This window comes from Ostrinia furnacalis, unplaced genomic scaffold (assembly GCF_004193835.3).
Source record: "Ostrinia furnacalis isolate ACB-3 unplaced genomic scaffold, ASM419383v2 OfSCF2780, whole genome shotgun sequence".
Taxonomy (NCBI): domain Eukaryota; kingdom Metazoa; phylum Arthropoda; class Insecta; order Lepidoptera; family Crambidae; genus Ostrinia; species Ostrinia furnacalis.
This window is the reverse complement of record NW_021133019.1, coordinates 515822-534582: the sequence shown is the minus strand read 5'-3', so window position 1 is coordinate 534582 and position 18761 is coordinate 515822. Positions and strand designations below refer to the sequence as shown.

General features: G+C 34.1%; 1 protein-coding gene across 3 annotated transcripts in view; it reads right to left on the bottom strand.

Annotated features, from left to right (window-relative positions):
- Window positions 1-6715, bottom strand: part of LOC114356314 (uncharacterized) — a 29271-nt gene extending 22556 nt beyond the window's left edge. The window contains exons 1-2 of one of the 3 annotated variants that reach the window (XM_028309412.1): window positions 6546-6715; window positions 6351-6415 (exon numbers count right to left, since the gene is read on the bottom strand). The gene's annotated coding sequence lies outside the window, so the exon portion shown is untranslated. Of the gene's footprint in view, window positions 1-6350 lie in introns of all 3 variants that reach the window. The other 2 variants (XM_028309411.1, XM_028309413.1) reach the window with 2 other exon arrangements.
- Between the last annotated feature and the right edge of the window lie 12046 nt (window positions 6716-18761).

Here is an 18761-nt window from a genome sequence, read left to right as displayed (position 1 = left end):
GTAAATACTTTATTTATTCAAGATGAAAAGCAAAGGACAGTTAATTAAGCACACAATTTTGATAACTTAATAAACGAGTATCAAGAAAGTTGTTTGTTTATTTACGTTAAACTCAATAGAAAACAAATCAACGTCGAAGGGAGCAATACCTTCTGCTAAATTGCTTTTAGGCATAACAACAACACTTTTTATTTGTGTTCAGTTTAATAATTCTTTACTTATATTGAATTAAATTATTTAAGAAAGTCGAAGATTTGTAATTATATTGACAGTCTTTGCTTTTTTCTGTATTTTCCCACATTGTGTTTTTTTGTATATTTATGTAAATAATGTAGAGTTTACATAAAACTAAATAAAACATTATGCTATATTATTAAATACTGAAATTTCCTGTCAGGCGTAATTGCAAGACTTTAACATTTTGGCCGGTGTTTACACTGATTACTGAATTAAAACGGTTAATTTTCCATGGTGGGACATATGATTTAGTTTGACTATGAGCCGGTGCAATTCAATCAAAACATACCGTACTATAGTAAAGTCATTAATTCCATTTAGATTATGAAGGACATGTGTTCAAAACTAAGTAGTACTAGATAATTGGATCCTAAGCGCTTTAATTGACACACGTCAACGTCAATGCTCGATTTTAATTACCACAAACCAAATTGGAGCATAACAAAGGCTGATTTAGTATGCTCAATGCTCATATTACTCGCAATCAAATTAAGTCCTAAGTGGTTAATATTCCCATGATATTCTGTAGAGTCAATTTTAACTAAAATCTATAGGATAAGCCACAACAACATTTAGTTGCATGTTAATTGTTATTATAAAGTTAATCTGATAGTCCAGTCAATAAAGCATTATAGATGGAAATCCGTGGAACACTTTCTGACTTCGGGACTTTATTTAGGCTAGTTAGGAGATGAACATAGTAAAAGTCCCCGCCCTTATCCCTTGAGCCGGCGGCGTGAGGGGGGTTTAAAGGTACCACTTTTCGGTTTTTCGCTTAATCCTCGGAAACTATGCGTCCTAGTGACATGACTACTATGAACCAAAAAAAGCTTATTCAATTTGCTACAGGTGAGATAGTCAAGTTTTTCTATAATCTTGTATAGTTTTTGCGGCATCTGCTCTAGAAGGCCTGTAATATTGGAAATTTTATTTTTGTCTTACATGTTCCCATCAGGAGAAAATCGACTAAATCAACATTGAGCAAATATTTTAGACATGCGAAAGCATGTTAAGCCTAGTTCCAGGGAGGGGACTGCACTATGCGTATATTTAGACGAATCAATTGGTGCCACTTTTTTGACTCCTCATCACTCAAAAACTACTGTGCATTAACACTTCAAATTTGGCGCATGTGTTGAGACTTGCAAGATAAACAATAGCTTCAAATTTCATAAATATACCTCAAACGGTTCTTTAGGTATTGACGTCCAAAAATCTACACTACTACTATAAAGAAGTGGTTAATTTATACAGTAGCAACCGTTGGCACGCTATTTTCTCTGAAATGATTGATTGTATAATAATTATCGTCAAAGGCCGCTAAGGTGGCAGTGATAAGGCTTCTTCAACGAAAGCTCCTTAAGTCATTAATGAATGAAAACTATTTTAGAAGATTCTACAGTCGAACCCTCCTATCTCAATAGTACTAAAGTCGTGTTGCGAACTTTTAGCCAACTAACGAACTATTTGACGCTGACTATACCCACAATTTTGTTGCAACCGTCTACTATGCAACAAACGAATACAATCATAAAAATAACAATTTGCATCCTGCATTTGAGATACTACAGTAAAATACTACTGTAAATAATCATTATGTAAGTATTATTATTACTTTGACCTCTATGGACTAAGACATGGGCTACATGACAGCTGAGTAACCTATGAACCTAACGAGTGAATGTAAAAAGTTTAGGTAAAAAATAAAACATTTAAATATGGGGTTATCAAAACGATAGCTGTTTATGTGACCACAAAATAAGTTTTAGAGGTACTTGAACTTTTGTGGTTGCCGAAGTGGGAAATAAATAACCACATTTCTGAGAAAGCTCTGTTCATCGAAAGTTTTTTTGTAAGTGAAGTATTTACCCGCAACCACATAAATGCACTACAATAAAAGTTTAAAGTTATCTTAGATTCATTTGAATTTTATGATCGAAACGTGCGATTCATAATCTACACTAATTTATAAAGAGGAAAACTTTGTTTGTTTGTTTGTTTGTTTGTTTGTTTAGTTGTAATGGATAGGCTCAAAAACTACTGGACCGATTTTAAAAATTCTTTCACCATTCGAAAGCTACATAACTCACGAGTAACATAGGCTAAATTTTATTTTGGAAAAAATAGGGTCCCGTAAAATATTTAGGATTTTCATAAGACGTGCAAAAGCGCCATCTATCGTCATTGGTTAAAATCTTCTTGCGCCTGACAAAAAATTTTGAGGTACGTAAATATTCATGAAGGCAAAGCTGTCAAACGCCATCTATCGACAACATTAGTAAATTAGTAACAAAATATTACATGTACTATTAATAGCGCTGTTCGTAAATAATATTGAAAATTTAATAAATAAAGATATTTAATGTAATTGAACCATTCACTGTATGTACCTATTTGAATCATTCACTGTGTTTAAACGAGCAAATCAAAGTGTTAATTAGTGACTTTTTACAAACTTCCTTGCAAATTCTTACTATGTGCCGCCATCGTGTTATGAAGAGGGCTATGCTTGGTGAGGAGATCCGTAAACGAACCAAAGTCGCTGACATAGCCCGACGGATTAGCAAGCTGAAGTGGCAATAGGCAGGGCACATAGTACGCAGAACTGATGGCCGATGGGGCAGAATGGTTCTGGAATGGAGGCCGCGTACCGTAAAACGTAGCGTGAGACTTCCACCTACAAGGTGGACCGACGACATCGTAAAGGTAGCAGGGAAGCGCTGGACGCAGGCCGCTTCCAATCGATCAACATGGAAAGCATTGGGGGAGGCCTATGTTCAGCAGTGGACGTCCTATGGCTGAAATGGTGGTGGTGGTGGTGGTGGTACATATACTGAAAATGTATCATTAGAAATCAACTACGGGGGCTAAGGAGATAAAAGGAGGGTTGGAAGTGTATATTATGAAAGTCCTATTCTAGTGTTTAAAGTAAGAGAGTTGAAATTTAAAATGTATGCGCTATAGATGCTAAGAGCGGATTTTACGAAACTCCACCCCTAAAATAATGGAGTAAAACGAGGTCCACGCGTACGAAGTCGCGGGCGGCCGCTAGTGCTTTATAAAATAGAAACAAGTTAGTGTGTGTCAAATTAAAGTAAGAATGTTGAAGAAGACGATTATTTTATATTCTGCTTCTTATTGATAACGTCTGCTATGTATTATCTGATATTGCTATTAATAATAACTATATTTTGTTTTTAATAACTACTACTACTACTACTACAATAGCGATTGCGCGGTCAAATGCCTTCCTTGTTCTGCATAAAAACATAAACTAGTAATTTAATTAAGTAATATTACCTACTTGCTTAATATAAAGGAAAATCCCTTATAATTCTAGGTATAAAGCGCAGAAAAATACCTTAATAAAAATATTTAACAATATGAATATTTAACCAGAATGTGGCATTATTGAAAATATCAACATTGTTCAATGATTAATTACAATAATTACCTACGCAAATTAATTAAATTTCTGGGAAATCATTAATGGCCCTTTATTAATCATCCATTGTAGTTAAGTTTGAACTTAGACATTTGGCTTGTAACTACATAATCATAGTTACAACACCCGTAATCTTCTTGCCATGTGCATTAATACCTTGAGATCTGTATGAATGTCGAAAACATTAATAGTAGACTGACAAAGTATCTTTAAGTATAGGGCATGTTTCAAGTTGTGCGTGTGAGTAAGTGTAATTCTGTTGCAAGTATGAATTACTACGAGTAGTTATTTAAAAAAAGCATTTTATTGACAAGTACGTAATTAGACTCTATCAAGTACTATTAAAGGCTTCGGATTGTATGCAATACGTCAACACCAGTCAACTTCTTCGAGAAGTTGGTAGAGATAGATAATAGAGTTTATGATCTAGCCCCTATTTTCTATGTAGATGAGAATATTAGGTATTATTATTCTTTTTTTTTTGTTTAGAGTTAAGTTTGTGTTAGTTTTAAAAAAATCTGTTTACTGGGAACTATTAAAACGTACCTAGCTAATATTTTTATCTATTAATATCTAAAAGGAAAGGAAGGCGCGAAGCAGACCGCTACCAACCGGTCAATATGAAAATCATTGGGGGAGGCCTATGTTCATCAGTTGACGTCCTATGACTAAAATGATTGTTTTCTTTTTAAATTTACAACGAGGAAGCTCTTGACCTGCATCTCATCTGATGGTGAGTGACGATCAGGCCGAAGGTGGTGGAATCGATAGGAGAGTTACTCATAACTTATTTAGTTGCAAATACCATAGTTATCATCAGAGCTATTGTGTGTTTGCACTCTGTTTATTTATGTGTAGAGGCAAAATGGTTTATCTGGCTGCCATTGTGGTGAATCAGGTTGAAACTTGTGACTAGAATATAAGATTAATTAAAGCATTCCAAAACAATAGCCAGCTCAGTATAAACAATAGCACATGAGACGATACATTTTTGTTTCAAAGTCGACTCTATCACAGCTAAATAAGATGCCTCAGTTCTTAACTTGACGTGTCGGTACATTTTGGTGGTTACTCGTGCATAAAATAAACAAGACGTAATTACGATTAATAAAATTAATAATGTTTAACAGATAATCATTAATTTGTGAAATGTGTTATTAACAGCTTAATTTCTGTAATTTGTTAAACAGAATATTTATAATTGATGGGTATTATTTCTAATTAATTATGTATTTGTAACGTGAATAAGTAGGATTACTTAATTATTATTATTATTTTAACTAACGATCTCCGCCTCGTCGCCGATTTTAACCGCCTCTGTGGTCTAGTGGTAAGACCACCTGCTTCAGACGCAGAGGTCCCGGGTTCGATTCCCAGTGGGGGCAGATTTTTCTGTTCGGTTTGGTTGGTGGTAGGGCTTGTTCTAAGTCCGCCTGGCTAGCTACCACCATCTTACCTAAGTCTGTCACCATAACAACAATGTTAACAGCATTGTTGTGTTCCGGCAGTTAGAGGTAAGATAGCCAGTTCCTCCGTGGTTGAGGATTCCGGGTGAAGCTCGCTTCCACCTTCGGCCTGATCGTCACTTACCATCAGGTGAGATACAGGCCAAGAGCTTCCTCGTTGTGGATAAAAAAAAAAATCTCATTTTAATGATGTAATTGACTGTATTTAGTTGATTTTATATTATTTGATAAATACATTCGGGAAAATCGAATTCTCCGTATAATGTACCTTAACACTTTTTTAATTCATGGTACATAAAATGTTTGGATACGATTCAAATAAAAATATCAACTATTTCTTCTGCTACATTGAAAAATAAAAATAAAAGTGTCAAGTATTTTTTCATTGTTTTATCACATTAATTCTTCAGTACGGGGTTATTCGCAGGCAATGGGTATATAGTTAAGACATAATCTTACTACAATGATGGAGAGCAGTGCCAACCTTTTGATAATAGCATGTTTCGTATTCGATTTGGCAAAGACGCCTATATTTTTTTTTAATTACATTTCTCGCAAGGATTTTTTCTTGGCATTTGTCTGTTAAATTAATCTGCGACAATGTTATAAGGAGAAAAGTTTTTGTTTGTATTGAAAAGGTTCCGAAACTACTAGACGGATTAGAAAAATTCTTTCACCATTAGAATTCTACATTATTTTTGATGAACATAAGTAGATGGTACGAAGTTTGCCAGGTCAACTAGTATTAGATAATAATGACCCAGTAAAAGAATAAAAAAATACAATAATTATTCCAAACAACAATAATTATATTTCAATGCCAAAGAAGGTTCGGTACCAAAACTATTTTCCTCTTTCGGAACCTCCGGGTAAAGTATGCGTAAGTCAATAAGTGTGTTACGCTCTATAAATCGTATCGTGATGAAATAATATAGCATTTCAATGAATTTGCCACTCTAATTAATAAGTTTAATAAATTAACCTTGTATTTTCTTCAGTGCAATGTTGTACTTGCGTGCAAAGAGAGGTAATTAAACACAATGCAATTTATTACCGAACCATCTTTTTGCAATGATGTAATACTACTTTTGCACTATCGATTTGTGAAAACATTTTATAGAACGTAACCTACTTTGATGATTTTATTTGATAGTAATAAAAATACATATTTTACATTTATGTAAATCAAAAGATAGCCTTACCTTTTTAATTTGTTTTTCTCCAAAAAACTTCAGTTACATTCACTAAAACAACGCACTGTCTTTCTCTAAAACAAAACAAAACACGATAGATGTTAACTTTTCTATTTGACTGAACAAAAGAAAAACGATAAAATTTTAGTGTTCCAATGTTCGAAGTTCAAATTTTGGCGGTAAGCAACTTTTTTTTAAACCTACCGTTGCGTGCAGTGACGAAGGCAACGCAATGAGAACTGGCCAGTTGGTGTGGTCGACTACCATTCTCTTTCATCATTGCCACAGCGTCATAATATGAGACCGGTCTTTGCCATTACACCACATTAGTGATGAATAAATTGATAATAGAATTTATGCAAAATTAACACCTGCTTATAACCAGTGCGAAACCTTAACATAATAGTTAAGTTACTAAGGATAATTTAAGAAGAATTTAATTAAAGAAGAATATTAAATAAGTAGGGAATGAACGCATATTATTATTATCAAATAACCATTTCATTACCCAACAATATACATTTTAAATTAACTTTTCGTGCCTTTATTAATTGATTTCAGTACCAGGAAGTATATTTACTTTATTAATTAAAAATTTTCCATCTCTTTATTCCGAACGGAGCAAATGCAGCGGTAGGAAAAATGCTGCGTTCACCAATTGCTTTGTCGAGTGAGAAAATCCAATGGAAAATTGTTTGTTTTCAATGTTTATAAAGTACCTAACAAATTGCCTGTGTGTGTTAGCAATTTATTTTTTAACATTTATAGACCTTAATAAATCGAAAAATATTATTTTAAAGTAGGTATTACAACGTCAAAGTATTAGGAGTAGCGCTAGACTTAGGCCCGGTTTTCACCAAGGCGGAGCGGAGCGAAGAAGTATCGGGCCGTCAAATTTTTCTGTAGAATTTGACAGCGGCAGTGGAGAAGAGAAGTGGAAATAATGAAATCTGATTGGCTATTCAAAACCCTTCTCCGCTCTGCTCCGCTTCGCTCAGCCTTGGAAGTAACCGGGCCTAAGTCAGTCTCACATAATGGCAATTACAACAAAGAAGTCAATTATTCCGTTTGTCTTAAACAAATTGTGTACGTTTAAATCATTTCGCTTGGGCGTATCATTTCAAAGCGACAAAGAAAAACGTTAGGGCGAGGGTCGCGTCTGGGAAACGCTCCGTCATTAATTTTGTATTAGCAAAAAACGTTCCACAAATTATCCGGCGTGCGAAGCGCCCTCTCCCGTTTTCGCTTGATAAACTCCGCTTATAGCTTATTAGGGTACTATACTGATATATTTTTGCACAGATAATTGAGTTGAGCTCTTGTCTTTCAGGGTTAAGTAGGTACTTGTACTAAACGGTGTACACTTAAAAAAAAAAACATTTTTTTGGCCGAAAATCGCATCTTGCTACGAAGCTAACTGCCCATATCCTCAAAAATAAAGATAAGACTATACATGACTCAACTTTTTTAAATTACTTTATTTGACAGCATTAATTTAATTTTAAAAATACCTACTTCATAAAGAATAATTTTATTTTTGTATCTACTTATGCGTTAAATTATAAAACTCTTTTTTCTTCAGGTAAAACAAATCAAATAGGTACCTACAAATCAAATATCTAGCGTGTCATTTTGTGTTTCGATAACATCATTCACACAATGATCCCCAAGTTATATTCAATCAAATGTTATATTTTACTTGTGAAAACCCCGTATTTGTAATGTGCGCCGAAATGAAGCCTTTTACAAATGGACGGGAAAACACAAGCCTTTGTAAATATTGAATGGTTTTTATATTTATTTGGAAATCAAAGCAGGGCCCGGGCAAATGTCTGGCAAAAAATATAAGTTACAAAAACAGCTGAACTTCGACCATTGACGTATCGCTTATTCATGTTTGTACTGTATTAATTTCATGCCAAACGCCAATAAGTTAGTAAAAGTGTATCTAACAGCCTATGAAATGGACTGAAAACAGTGTTATTTATAATATTTTCTGAAGGTTTTTATTGTTGATATCAATGGAAATGACAAACACACAACACAACACAACTACACGTATCAAGAATATTGTACTTGTAGGTATTGAAAGGAATAACATTGAAGCAGGTTTCATAAACGTTACTTCCTACTCATAAATATTTAATACATAACCTCGTTTCAACAGCAACAAAAAAAAACTTTCTTCACCTAACACATTGTTTAGGACAGCTCTTACGAACTAAACTCACCTGTTCACTGTCTGCAAAGCCTAGGCTCTCTAAGGCTGGGTTGCACCATCTTACTTTAACTATAACAAACGTAAAAAAATCTGTCAAATTCCATACAAAAACACCGGTGATCGTTATAGCTACGGTTAAAGTTAGGTGGTGCAACTAAGCCTAAACATTGCGGTCCCCACAAAGCACTCTTATTACACACAAACCACACACAGTAATGGTAGTAATCCAAAATGTTGCACAAGACACTGTGATTATGTCTCCGGCGTAATTATATTTTATTTGAGTAAATACAATTTGCAATTAGACACAAAGAGAGGGTGCGAGATCAAATTAGTTATGTAAAGTAACTGCGTGACATTCTATACCGACGTCTCGGCAGCAGACTTCTTCGGCAAAAAACATTTTACTAAATTATCATTTTTTAAAACACAAATGTATAAAACATGCATAAAATGTAGGCAATCATTTCGTCACATATGAGTAACTAATGAAAACATGTATTCTGTTTGTCATCGTTACGTCGTTTCATTTCGTATTTTTATGCACACTTTTGGTGTTTACTACTTTTGGATTTATGAAAATAATGATGACAAATCAAGCGATCTCAGGATTGTTAGGTGTTTTACATTATGTAGAATACATTAGTATTCCTGTTATGTGGCAGTAACGATCATTTAAATTACGCATTTTGAATAATACATGATTACCTCGTATAAAATAAATATTGCTCATTGAATTAATTTTCATGTTGTTTGTGGAAGGGTCATGTATACAATAGGATATACCTAGATTCTTAAGAGCCAAGGCACACGATGCGGTGCGGTGTCGCACCGCAAAGATTTCACCGCGGGGTATAGCGCGGTATGGCGCCGCACCACTCGTGTGCCCGCCACAGATATTTCTAGGTAAAGCCGAGCCCAGACGGGTGTAACGTGTAATGTAATGGAAATATAATGGGCAGCAACTTACATTTAATGCTTGTATTGCCGTCCACACGTAGAATTCGAGTTACACTACATGTAATCTTACATTACACATTACACCAGTCTGGACCCGGCGTAAGACGAGAGACATCGCTTCGGTGTCGCATCGCCGCCGCAACGCATCGTGTATTTTGTCTCTAAAGCTGTCGCGTTTGATGCAAAGGGCGAAGGATTTTGGTGTTTATAGGGCTCTAAACCTGTTTGGCATAGACGTTAAACTTGCATGACCCGGGATTCCGCGCCACGGTTTAATACGCTCTACCTGAGTGCTATTTTTATTACTCGTTTATGTAAGAGTTACAGACTTTGATGTACTGAAAATAAAGGTACTCGTAATGAATAATAATTTATCAAAAGGTGTTAAATATGTTTTACAATTCGCACTTTCCTTTTCTATTCTAATAACAATGGAACCCAAACAAACCTTTAGATATTTACGTAGGTAAGTTTCATTCAAAACTTTTAGAAAATAAAAGGAAACTTTTTAAAATAAAATATTACATTTGAAGTTAAATTAAAATACTTTTAGTTTTCAGATCAGATATTTTACTATTGTGTAACTTCGAATACGCTTGTACAAAAATACAAAAATCCTGGTTTGTTGGGTACATTTAGGACAACCAGCTTTGCACGGATCTAGATAGTGTTTCACGCGTCACAGTCGAATATTTAGGACGGGAACAATACTATTCGTAAATCCTTTTTGACAGGGTTTTAGACTAACGGTTAATCTAACGTGAGCCTGTTGCTCTATCTGTAAAATGATTTAGAATATACATAACTAGGTAGAGACTTTAAGAACAAAATACCTACAAAACTGGTAACAATTTTGTCATAAAATACCAGTCCCGGTGTTGCCTTATTGTTTTTTAAATAGTTTGTCTAAATGCCTCATCTTAAGAATATTTTTTATTTGCGACCTTCATACTTTAGAGATGGGTGTAATCTCGAGTTAGTGCGCCTTAAACGTACTTGTCGGCGCCGGGCACAGATGCTGCAAATTATTATTGATGTTTAATAGTACCAATCTTAATATTATGTTACCTGTATAAATCTGTAGAGCGGAAGGTTTGTGATTCCTAAACGTAACACCTGCCTGATGCGCAAAAAAAGGTAACTGTCAATCAGTTATGTCATGTCAAGTGTGAGCAAGCGGCTACAGGTTATCTTTGAAAGCGTATTGAGTTTGGTGGAACGTTAAATTGTAGGGAAAGTGATTGTCAATCATCCAACATATTCACTTAACTCCTTGCCCGCTAACCCACGCCAATGGAGATTCCACCCCTAGAGTTCCTTCTGATAGAGACCCCGTGCCTTTATACTTATGAACGGTCCGCACTAGCTGCATAATAATATTAAGTACATATCCTAAATGATAGTAAAAGGTGTAATGATATTACAGCAAGTACCTATGTTTAGTCTGATGTGTCGTACTAACCCAATGGGTACCATAGGCTCACTAAGAGACTACCTACAAAACCTAATTAAAACATTCTCCTAATAATTCACCAGTCATATTTTTCTACTTACTTTTAATACGAAACCTTTTTAATTTGAATTATATTTTAAAAGCAAATTAAATGCTAATGATAAAAATCCATCAAGGAAAATTAAAAAGCTCTACTAATGAATTTCTCGGAGAAAACGAACATAATTAATTTAATGTTAAATCAATTAGGTGCCTTCTAATTGGCTTTCGTGAGTAACCTATTGCTATGCGGAACTTCTCGTTAACCTGCAGATTAGGCTCGTGTCAATGTCAATATTGATAATCATTAGTAGAAGGATTATCTTAATCCTACTAAGATCATAAAGGCAAAAGTCTGTATTGATGTTTGTTTCTCTTCCACGCGAAAAATTCTGAACGAATTTTGATGAAACTTTACATCATAATTGTATAAAGATCAGAATAAAAAAGCTATAATTTTTAACGATAAGTATTGACTTAACAAACCTGCTGGGGAAAGTCGGGTACCTAATCTTATGTCTGTAAAGAAATTTAACCCAAACTGCAGATCTAAAACGAAGATTGGACTATATTTTTTTTTCGTTTTTTAAATACTTAGTAAGTTTTAACATATTGTTAAAAATAAAGTACCTACTTACAAAGGCACGTATAAAACGAACTCATTCTTACTCACGCTTACTTACTAGAGTACCATTATTTACCACCTATGCTACTAGCGATACTTAGATATTTGTTAGGTAATTTCCACACGAATCTGATGACAAACCCGAGGGAGGCATTTTCATTTCACACATCAACTAACAATGAGATTGTGTTATCACTCCATTATGGCATTATGGGTGTCGTCTTTCATACAAAATTTCATGCTCCTAGTTTTATGTTGATTAAAAATCTAATAATGTCAGACAACAAGAAAGAATAGGCGTTGATTAATGTTAAGATTATTAAGTAGGTAGATTGAAATAGTATTATTCCTAGCGGATTTTTAAAAAAATAAGTAGTTTTTCAATTCCCAAGTCGTTTTTGGTAGTCTATAAAAGTTGAATTATTATTTTTCTATAAGAATAATAAGTAATGTTTAAAGATTTTTTTGCCTAAGTAATCTAGACGTTGAACCACCTCAAATCAAAACATAATGTAGTAAAATAATTTTATTTTATTGTGTCGTTGTAAATACATAGTAAACTACACGTTACTTATAACGGTAGTAACGTTACTGTTATACCACGTTACTGAACATACTGTGTTGCATGGAATAATAGTTCATAATTTAATAGCTTGAGAGACTATTTCACGACACCTGAGGGGCCAATAACCAAGATATTTGCTATCATATTTTAAAATAGCTACGTCGTTCAAGAGCTTAGATAGCAAGATACCTACTCGTTTAGTACTTTGAAACTTTACGTGCCTAAATTTCGATAGCTCTGGCCTTTGTTGAACTCTACGAAATAAGCTAGCTGAGCAAAAGTTTAATGAAGTATCTAAGCTTGAAACTATATGAGATCTAGGGGTCTATTAAAATTAATTACTAAGCGTTTCAGATCTTAATTATTATAATAATAGCTTTTGCCCGCGGCTTCACCCTCGTGAAATTTAATTTGTCACAGATCGTCATAAATTATAGCCTATATTATTGTAGATTATAAACAATAATATTGTAAAGTTTCGTCAAAATCCGTTCAGTAGTTTTTGCGTGCAAGATTGAGTACCTAACAAACATGTTGACATCCAAACATCCATACAAACTTTCGCATTTATATTACATAGTAAGATTAACGAAATAAAGTCTAAGATACACTTACCTACAATGACTAAATTACTAAATTATGCTCTCCAGCTGGATTTGTTCCGAGTCTACTATATTTAATACTGTTAGCCTAAGCTTATGAACTTATTCATTATTTCAAGACATTAATTTATTTTATTTTTTATTTTACTTATTTAGGATATTTTGTGAGTAAAGATAAATGGTTAGATATTGTATTTTCAATGCACAAAAATAAGTCAATATTCAGTAAGTTGACAATTGAAGAGCACTTTTACACGTCCCAACATTTTTTAACATCAACCACTGCTTCAAGACACTGAAGAAAGGCTGAAAATTAGTCTGTGCTGTCAGCCTCTTTTTAAAAAGAATTACAAGATCATAATATATCAATGAACTTGACAATATAAATCCCACATTGCCATCCCAAAATTGAACAAATTAAAGATGCTTGTTACATCGCGTGGTTTATTGAACTCTATGCGGTAACGAGCGAGCGTCAAGCGGTTGTTTTGGGCACAGCAGCCGCCGATTGAGCACGTTTGCACAATTCCGCGTTATTAATGACTGTAGACGTCGAAACTATTGCAAACTCATATGTTTATGGGATTAGAGAGATACAAGCATCTGTCCTCTCGATACAGGGATACCTACTCGTATGACTTATAAGTCATAACATATACTTATAAGTATATGTTGTCAGTTTGATTAAATTGACTGTACCTACGAGTACCTACAAAAAGAATTTGGTCTGATCGAGCCGTCAAACGCCTTAATCACGGCACATTCAGCCTGACATCAGTGTTGTGACTTCAGTTGAACGAATCGTATGGTAGGAGAACAAAAGTAATTGAATGATTCTATATGACTGTTTTACGCATCGCATTATAGAAAAAGATTCTAATTTTATTCTACAAGACTATTTACCTACCTAATAAATTAATGGTCTTATTTATTAATATTGTAATGATAGATATTAAATAAGTACGTTACAAAACTAACGGTACTTATTGAATTATGCGGTAACGAGCCCAAATGTCAAGTCGCTCTAAGTTACATCGTCCACCGATTAAGTCTTAAGTCCGTTTGCACAATTCTGCTTTATTATGGAGTTTTGTAATAAAGCTCATTTGCACGAAGGTAAATAAAGATATTATGTTAAGTCATATCTTTTTATAAGGTTTACCTACCTAATTGTGTTTTGTTATCCTTATACGATACACAAAACAAATCATGGAAAGGGAAATCCTAAAGTTTTCCATTATTGATGTTTATGATGAAAATCTATAGCAAGAGCAGTGAATGTATTTCTGACTTAAAAGGGAATAATAATAATATTCTGGTAGAATACACGATACTGACCGCATACATTTTTCGTTGTCTAATGCAAAAGTACTCTAAACACCTGAAGCTCTTTGCGCTGCCGCGCTGTGATCTTCCTACCAAAAAGGCAATATGCACCAAAAGTAGAGTACCCACGTACTGGTATCAAATCATGACATACACTGGTACTCAATCATGTACACTTTCCCGAAAATTTTGCACGTTCTCTTAAAAAATCGGTCCATAGTTGTGTTAGTAACTATGTTCACTATTGCATGTATTCACAAACATTACTATGAGGTCTCACAGTGCGCGTGGACATACAGGGTTACACACGAACCAATCACAGAGCTTTATTCAACGCTGTGCGTTCGATTTGCTGCTTCATTTAAGCAAGGATCGTTTTGAATAGTACGGGTGTTAGCCTAGGTATGTTAGTAAGATACAAAAGTTATAGGACATAAACAGAAGCGGGAGCCGCTTACATAGCACTGATGACGTGCTGAGCCAGCGTCCCAGCAGCGTCAAGTCCCAATATTACAGTTCTCTTCCTTTAAAAATAAAGGAATGTTTTCTTTGAGTAAAATTTTCTATCTACAGTATTAAGAGTACTTTGCCTCCAGGTGGCATTACAAAATTCCACCCTGTAGATCTTCCTGAAAGCATACGGCAAAGAGCGAGTCTATGATGATACAATGCCATACATTTAACCGTGTGCATAACGCATACCAACACTAAACTTCACCACCGAACGGGTGCAAGCCATAATATTGGTTCAAACGTTAAAATTCAAGTAGCGAATCGTATAATCAGACGTTTTATTGAGCTTATGAAATTCATTTTTCATAAAACATTGAACCAGGTCAAACTGGCGTAGAGCTCGAATTCTTATGAAAGTTTTAACTGAAACCATTATAGAACATCTTAAAGATTGAACTGTAATTTTTTAATCAAGTTGAAGGTTAACGTCTAATGCGTACCTACGTTTTTTACTTTTATGTGAAGCAAAAACAACTTTTTCGCAAGATTGCAATAATTTAAAATTGAGCCACTTTTTAAAAATCTTTTCAATATAATAAACAGATTTTTTTTAAATTAAGGCAAACCTAACTCTAAACAAAATAAAAATATAAACTTATTTATTACTCAAAAATATACGTGTGTCCGTGAGGCAAAGAGGCGAGGATGCTGGCTGCATATTGTACTTATTCAATAATAACAGACTAAATTTCCATCACAAGATGTTTCTTTAAAAAGGTTGCTTTCATAAAAATTCAAAAACATAATAATTTATTGCTGTAATAATAACAGCTCTATTCCCTAAGACACAAGCGCAAGAATGTTGACTCCTTACAAAAACATTTTAATTAATATTAGTTTAGGATCTGTTTACCCAATGTCCGTACATTCCTACCATGGACTTACGCAAGTTATATTATTTGTCAGGTTGTGGTCATGTAGGCTTACAAGCCCTTGGTAACTAGGTCGTAATAACGTTGTGCAATACAATTAACAATTAATTTTGTCGCCTGTGGTTTTAATGTTTCGTAAATTAAAGTACTTTTCCACCTTTTATTGTCTTTTTGACCTGGAAAAACCTTTGAGAAAAAAAGTACACTGGCTGGTTTTGACTAGTAAGTTAAAAGGGGAAAAAATAACGAGACTCGTTCGTATTCCAATTATTTCACTTAAATAGAGCATTATTAAAGTTCTTACTTAAATAATTGTGAGACTTCTAAATTACTTTACTTACATACGAGTATCTCTAATGGATGTTTATTAAACGAGCGATTCGTAAAAATTGTGTTTGTGAAAGACAAATATTATATACCCACTTGTCTTATTTGTCTAGCACTCTTCACAGCATCTTTATATTTTGGGAATCATTTGAATACCAAGGTCAAGTTCCATGTATGGCTTTGGCTCATGCGTATTCTAAATCTAAACTAAGTAAAGTAGTAGGTATCTACTATTAATATTACATATTTAATATAATTACCGCAAAATATAGGCATATTTTTCTACAGCTGTCCCGTGGAAAAATCTTGCCTAAAGCGAGTCAATTTTCAGATTTAATTTTCCTCAATTATCTCTTCTTCATTTCAGTATTGTGATCCATTTTGTTGTGACATAATAGACATAATGAAAGTAACTATTTTGAAAACACAAGCACCCAAATTGCTAAGGAATATTTGTTTCCAAAAATAGATAATCATGTAAAAGGTCTAAGATTGAAACAATTAAATCAGATCTCAAATCTTTAAAAATGTATTTCCCGATAAGAATAAAAACTTTTCTTAGTGCGGTTGTCGTACTTAAAACTGTTAGTAGAAAAGTTGGGAGTCAACATCAAAGAAACAATTTTATTCTGAGGTACCGATCAACGAAGTGAAGGAAAAAGTAAAGTAAAATGGAGGCGTAAAAGTGAAGTTTCTAAGTGCTTATGATTCTTAAGAAGTTTATAACAATGTTTATGATAATCGAGCATGTGATTATTCGTGAGTGGCGGTAAATGGAGGGGGAAAAATTTCGTCACATAAAAATACGTTTTCCCGATTATTTTCATAACGTTTTAGAGGCTTACTTTCTGCGACACCCACAGACGAACATATTGCTAGGCAATATTCCATCATTGTGATTTATATATTTCTGCCGAAGTATGCTTCTAATTCGAGAACTGGTTGAATTTGGTAATGATTTCGCGGAACTTGACTATAAATACCTCAACGTTTTAAATTCAAAGAAGGGCTTGTAGACCTGAGATGGGTTAAAACGTATCTCCGTTGAATTGTGAGATCGGTCACACAATGTAGTTTTACTAATATGCTCTAACTTGTAAGGTACTTAGAGAGCAAAACCGCGTAAGGCTCCAAATGGTACAAACGTGATCCTCATCAAATTCTAAAGCCTCATGGCCTCTACTACGCAGAAAACCCTTAATTTTGCAACAGCTCTGACATATTAATTTGTCACTCTCACTCATTCTGTGATGCTGGTACGAGTAAAGGAGATAAGTAAGATAATTATATCGAAATCGTTTAGCGCGAAGTAGACCGCTAGTTTCAAATATTCGAATGATCGCGAAACTCGACTGCATCGCGCTAATTTCTGCAAATCGCATAATACTGGAACATGGTTTAATTCAGTATGCTGTTGATTGAGCGCCAAATTACTGCATAGCGCAGTGATAAATGCACAATGCGTCATACTTAGCTATCATTTCTGGAAATGTGGTCGGAACTATCAACGAGATTGGAAATAAAATGTTGCCGATCTTTCCAACAATGGCTTCCGCAGAATATCAGAATACAAGTGTTATGTTCTGGGTTCTGCCTCAGAGCGTGACACATGCTGAGCGGTTGCCATTTTGGTTCTAACAACATAAATTATTGTTGACTTATGTTTTTAAACTGTGTTACTTAAAATTTTACATTACAAACCAAATAAATGTTTAATTTCTTTCTAAATAGTAAACAATTGGAAAAAAAGCGACCCCTTCTAGAAAACTCGGAGGGAGCATAATTGTTTCCCAGTAGAGAGGCAGTGGTAAATATCGAATAACCTTCTTTCCACTTATGAAATGACTCTAAAACAAGTTTAATTAATAATCAACTCTCTCATTGCATACTTAAAGCGCTGTTTCTCTTATCACTTAGTTTTCCTTCCACTGGAATAATAATTGCTTAATATTTTTTGCTCCATCCAATTTGTGTCTGTCTGGTAAAACCCATGCTTTTTATATTTTTATCGTATTTTTCTATTTAAATGATAAATTAAGTGATTCATAAACTTGTTTTCAGACAAGTTATCAGGAAATGGACAAGTTTCCAAAGTTAATTTGCTCAAATTGCAAATGGCTTAAAGATAATATTATTAAATTCGTTATTACTTACCTACTTAGATCCAAAATCGTCATCTCTTCGTCACGTCTCTAAAAAATTTACCTACAGTAAAAATATACGCAAGGGTGATTCAGCTCTACTTAAAAAAAAAGGTAAAGTGCATAACTAGCAACATTTTCTACTTAAATTTCCCGAATGAGAATCTTAGAAAGTTTCCATAGTTTTTCAGTTTACACGTCGTATCTTTTGTAAGCACCCGGCCCATTCATTCCGGAGTCTATCACAAGTTTTTGTATGGATGACAGTCAAGCTTTACGTTTTGTTGCAAAGTCGCCCCTATTGCAACGAAATAAGGTGCCACGGTGATTACCTTGATGTGCAGTTGTCTGTTCTTCAGAGTTGAGGAATGGGTTGCTGGTGAAAAATAATATGTACAACTTTGTCAGACTCGCTAAAACAAACTCTCTGCTTACATTAAAGTAACTTTCAGTATTACCATCTAGCTAAAGTTTGGGAAAGTATGGATGATAAAGGTGCCTGAATATAACGGATATTTTAACGGTTCGTTTATTTTTTTGGCGGAAAAGTATTGTTTGTTCTTTTTTGTTTGCAAGTAGGTTTGTAGTATTAAAGGTAATAAATAGGGATACAAAAAAATCTGTTTGAACAACGCAGCCAATATGGCAGCACAGACAATATGGTGCGAAATAGTAGGTACAAGTGCGTGTCTTTCTGACGTTTTGCAGGAATTTATTTCCGAAATAATAATAATAGTAAAAACTTTATTTCCGAAAGATACACAACAAATTCAAAA